Source organism: Uloborus diversus, chromosome 1 (assembly GCF_026930045.1).
Source record: "Uloborus diversus isolate 005 chromosome 1, Udiv.v.3.1, whole genome shotgun sequence".
In the NCBI taxonomy this organism is placed as follows: Eukaryota; Metazoa; Arthropoda; class Arachnida; order Araneae; family Uloboridae; genus Uloborus; species Uloborus diversus.
Window position 1 is genome coordinate 215937272 of NC_072731.1, and position 6068 is coordinate 215943339.

Consider the following 6068-nt stretch of genomic DNA (forward strand, 5'->3'; position numbering starts at 1 on the left):
CAAAATTGGCATTCATTATAATAAATGTGGAAACAAACTACACTCAAACCTAGTTTTGTGTGGTGGATAGGGACCGCATAAAAAAATTCACTCAAAACTTCACTATTAGCTACAAAAAAAATGCTTTCGTAACACAGTCTCACTTGAAAATAACCCAAAACTTACGAAACAACTGTAGGAATTTCTTCTTTAAACAAATTCAAGACACTTTTCACTCCAGAGTTCCCCGTACCTACCACTTTTTGTGGCTTAACCAGTTAGATGGGACCCTGAAGACAGCTCTGCATTTGCAACTACTTTGAATCTCGCCAACCATTTAAATCCGCTTTTAAAATATACATCAGAGAATGATTCATCACTTAAAAATACTACCGAGCACTTGTTTTATAGACAAGTTAGTCAATTGAGTCACAATTTGATTGAAATTTTCATGTACCACAAAGAAAAAGGATCCCACACAAACAGGTTTGAGTGTACTGCAAACAAAGTTGTTAAGTTTTTCTTTTTTAAAATGGATGTAATGTAGGTGACAATGAACACTGAATAATCTGAAAATCATTTATTATTGATGCAAATATAGGTTGCACTTATTTCAGTGAAATTATGGACAAGCAGTCAGTCTAGTACATATGTTTGAAAACTAAAACACATAAAAAAGTACTTCCATTTACCATAATGAAAGGAAAATTTAAAAAGTTGAAAATGATTATTAAACCCTTTGCATTTTGGCTTAACTTCTGACATCACTTTTTAGCCCTGTATTGTCTTAGTTTTTATAAAAAATAAATACATTCATTTTTATTTCTAAACAAATAAAAAATATTCCATACATAATGCAAAAGAACTTACGGCTTACTTTACATGTTTTTCCCCTCACCTTTAAATTTCCAAAATCTTCAACATTATTAAATTTTAATCTACTTTTAATAGACGAAAGAGTATGAACACTTAATTTTTTTGTGCAAAAGAGATGAAGTGAAACAATTTATAAGGTTGAAAAGGAACATTCACTAGAACAGTTTGTTACAGGCAACAGTATAAATAGAATTATTTGTAAAGCAAATGGACAATTCCACGGTGTTGGACGTATTACTTGCACAACATTTATCAATAAAAGTTCAGATTTTCTAGATGATTGAGCCATTTTTTTTTGCTCAATACTTATGCATGTAGAAACAATTAAAAAACCTACGAAATTTCTAGAAAAAAGTTCTAACTTGAAATATGAAAAATGTCATAGTGTTGAACGTATATTCAAGAGATTCCTGACATGTCATTAGAAAATAAGGGTTTGGCACAAAAAATTCAACACTGGTGTAAAATCATAGTTAATCAAAGCATATTGGTTTTATTCGATTTCGGATACATTTCTTGAACAACTTTATCAGATAGAACTTCAAATATTTCCGTAACAATGTTTGACGCTAAATAGTTTACACTACCTTAACTGCCATCTAATCGTACATGCTCAGCTGAAAATAGACTATGGAACATAATTCTCATTCCGTAATGAGCAAAAGTCTTATGATCATCAAAACGCAAATCCGTGTAGAGAAATGAACTTGGTAGCATAAAACTAGTCCGTAAAATCTTCTTTCAGATTTTGCATTCAGACTTCTAAAAGTTTACTAGATTATTGTCAATAAGTTTAGGTGTTATAGAGCACTGTGAAAAGGAATGCAGTTTTCCAGTAGAAATTTGAATTTTCACGGAAAGTTTGTCTCATGATACATTCTCACTTTAGAATCATGAAAATAAAACTCCTGGAATCTTTATATATTGATCCAGTGTTTTCAAAGTCAAATATGATCCAGAATTTACTCCAGTTTCAAATGTTAGTTCAGAATTCTCAATGTTTGACGCAATTTAGAATGTCACTGTTCGATTATGATTTCGAGTTTTGAAAACACAATGTCGATCCAAAATTTTCACTGCTTCACATCGTTTCAGCAATTTCTTCAACGTTGGATATCTATCCAGAATTTTATTCAGTATTTAATATTTCTTCAAAAAAATTTTTGCCTTATTTCATTACTTTTATTTTGGAAGACAAAGTTCATCACTGCAAAAGAAAGCTTTCTCATTGAGTTGCTCCAATAACGCTTTTCTCTTTCGCTTTTTAAAATTTTAGAGTGGATTAGACATAGTTAAAAAAAATTCACTGATGAAAATGATAAAACATCATTTAAGAAATGAAGGCAACAATAAAATTTTGAGGAAAATATCTCCGATATTCGGACAAAAGCATTTACCATGTGCAGCGGCGAGGAAGAGCAACAAAACACAAAATGTGCAGAGCAGACAAAGTTGAAGTTTCTTTTTCGCCGGGTTTTAAAAAATTACAAAAGCGTTTAAAGTGAACTCAAATAGCTCCAATTTTTGAGGACTCTCTCTACGTTCAAAATTTGTCTTAGCTTTAAAACAGTTTGTGGAGTTTCAGGTAATCAGACTCAGTGTTTAATTGCTCACTTAGGAAAATGAATCATTTTTCAGATTTGTTTCAAAATCGGTTGAACATCAAAGAGCCATCTTCCGCCCAATATTGGCTTTCCATAATTCGACCAATTTTTCGCCAATATTGTCTCACAGCCTAAATACAATAATGGTTGCGCATTGTTAAGCCAATATTGGGACAAGATTGTGTGTCAATCTAAGTACAATATTGTTAATGCAATGAGACGCCAATATTGGTTCAAGATTATCTGCCAATCTAAGAACAATATTGTTAATACAATGGGAAGCCAATATTGGCTTAATATTGCAAAAATCGTGCCAATATTGGCCAAGACGTTGCCAACGTGAACAATCTCACGCCAATATTGAGCCAAGAAAAAATGCTACTTGGGTAGTTTATAGATCTCGCGATGAACCCGCTTACAAATGCCTAGTTTCATGCTTTTAATTTTAAATTTAATTTTATTTTCTTAATTATTTTATTTTATCTATATTAAAATTTTTATTTTTTGCTTTTAATTTTTATGGGGAGTTCGTGTTGTTAGATGCCAAGAATGATTAGTTTCTTTATCACCTAAATTGGAGGGGAGGGAGGGAATCTTGCAAACTAAAATTTGGCTATGCCCCCCTGTCGGGCAAGCTTGCCCCTCCGCCGAGGATTTCCTAGCGCCACCACTGGACGCGGGCCAATAATCCAATAATATTTCAGTTTAAATGGTCTAGTTTCCGTTTGCCTCCCCCTCCCCACAAACACACCCACGATTTTTTTTTTAAATTAAGCGCTCAGTAGTGGTTTTCCAGATTTTCTAGGCTTAGTTTTCTTTCTCAATGCTTAAAAAGAAATTTATTATAATTTTTTTTTTTTTTTTTTTTTTTTGCCCTGTGTGTGTCCGGATATCTGCTAAAGCCGCGAGTGATCCTCGGAAATACGTATAGAATGAATTACTCACCATAGATTAGTACCCAGAAAAACAGAAAACAACATGGGTTGCTCTTTGCTTTGGGAGTTAATTGGTCTCGAAGTTGATGAATATCGAAATCGGCCAGGTTACAAGGTCAATTACTTTGCGCGCAAATTGTAAAAAGGTTTGAGACACAGCTGTAGTTATACTCCGTGTGCTGTAGTTTAAGGTCCAGGACCCATGGCATCTAATCAACTTTTTTAAATACACGGTCTCAAAGTTGATAATTTGAAACAAAAAAATCAAAGTTTTAGGTCCCAATCCTGAAAGGGCTAAGTCAATAACTTTGAGCAAGAGCTGTACTTGTACTCTATGTGGTGTATATTATATTTATGTCTGAAAACCATAGGATCGAATCAGATTTCTTTTTTAGCGGTCTCAAAACTGATGATTTCAGTATAAAAGTGCGCTTTTTCACGAGTTTACATGAGTGCTACACAAAACCTAATGAGCTTAAACTCACAAAAATACTAGAACGTATCAACACTCAACAGCCAGATGCACTCTAAGCTCCCAAATTTTCAGACTTCCAGTCAGATAAAGTGTTCTGCAACCTTAACCAAAACATGGCAATTCCTCTCACAAAGCTGAGCCTTCATTTTGGAGCACTATTTTTTTTTAGATCCTAGATATACAGGATTTGGATCTCGGAAGCTGAGAATTTGCATAAGTTAGTTTTAAAGACATCTCCACCCCTCCATAAAATTTGACGCTCGATCATTTCCAATTCGGAGATGATCGAGCGTCGACAGATTAAAAATAAGGTCAGTTGACGTGGAAGGACTCTAATATAACATAATGCACAATTCAACTGCATAAGTTTACAACTTTAGAAAAAAATGACATTTGATCTCATTTTTTAAAAAGGAAATTTTATACAAATTACAGATTTAAAATTTCATAAATTCAATTCTGCCATGTTCTATCAGCTTTTGCAATGGACAGGTGGTGGTGGCATAAAACTAGCTGAAAAACACCATGTTCTATCACCTTTTGCAATGAACAGGTGACATAAAACTAGCTGAAAAACAAAGAACAGCCTACTCATGGGATCACCCATATCATGAATAAAATCTCATTCATACCATCACAAGAATCACAGCAATGTATAGAAAAATACATAAAATACATGGGCCACCGAAATATGTTTTAAAAACTAAGAGAAAGATATTTAAAATATTGAAACAAAATGACACGATTGACTGGCAGAAAACAGAAACTTGATCCTTATAATCAGGAAGCATAATATTTAAAAGAACAATGAAGTGGAAAATCAGATGTAGTAGATGTCACGACAAAACACCACTTCATGACATTTTTTTTAAACTGGGACTGAAACGTCGGTATTTGAAACACAAACAGGGTTAAGTGGGAATTGAATTTTTTTTAGAAAACCACAACTCTCAGATTTTTAGAGGGGAAACAAAAAATGTGAAAGGGTTTCTAGCAAAATTTTCAATTAAAACAAGTGAAAGATAAGGACGAAGTCACGCAAGGGTGTCTCCAAACTTAATCAGCTTTTACATAACAGCACTGGCCTTCTTTAGAAAACTTTCCCGTTCTACACTCTTGCTCAGGGCCTGATTAACGCAAGGTCCTACAGGGCACCAAAATAGGGTAAATGTCGATCTTTCTTCCCTTTTTTTGAAAACTATTACTTTGAAAATGTGCTGATTTTCTTGTGAGAGGGATATTAAATTTCATCAGGTTGGTTGTTTAGATTAGGTTTATGGCGCAAGAGCATGAGTAAGTTATACTGCGCCAGAAGATTGTTTGAATTCGAAAAAGGAGCCAAAGAAGAAAAATTGTTTAAGGAGAAAAGGGCATAAAACTTTTAGAATTTTGAAAAACTTTTGCCAAAAAAAGCACATAGACGAAGTTTTTAATTTAGAACAACAAGAATGAAGAGTAAACATAAAAATAATTTTGAGTAACATGAAAACATTTATACCAGCTGCAATTTTATCAGGACTTGGGCATCAACTTGTCTAGTTTGGGATTGAATGTTGGCAGAAATTGACCTTCATTTCTAAACTTTTAGAATTGCAGCGATAGGACGGAAGGGAATGCAAATCACAGTAAAAAAATGCAACAAACTATCATGAAGATATTATTAGTCAGCAATCTTTAAAACTTAAATGAAGCTAACTTTTTTTTAAATCAGAGTTTTTTAAGTATTAAAAAAAGTCGGGCGAAATCAACTCAAACGGGAGTAAGGAATTGGCTGAAAAGCGAGTCTCATAAAAATCGGTAGAATTAGCAACTACTAAATTAGGGCATTAGTCAATTAGCACATAAATTTCCAACTCCCTGTAAACAAATTAGAGCGTGATAAGTCATTTGATGCTATCTATTTCACTGAAAGTTTGGAGGCATTTAAAGCAAAAATCCAAAATATTTTACGCAAGAAACTGTCTGAAAATTTGGCACCGAATGAAATCATTATTTCTCTCATTTCAACTTCTAATGTGCTGAAGTTTATAGACAATGAATAAAACACTAAATGCAGAAGTATAATGCAAAGGCGGCGCTTGAGTAGTAAAAGATCTGACAAACCTTCAGATTGGTAAAAATGTAATGAAGTAAAATTACTTAAAAAAATTGTTTTCTGAAGAGGTTGTTGTTGCAAATGGGAAAAAAACTAAAAAACAG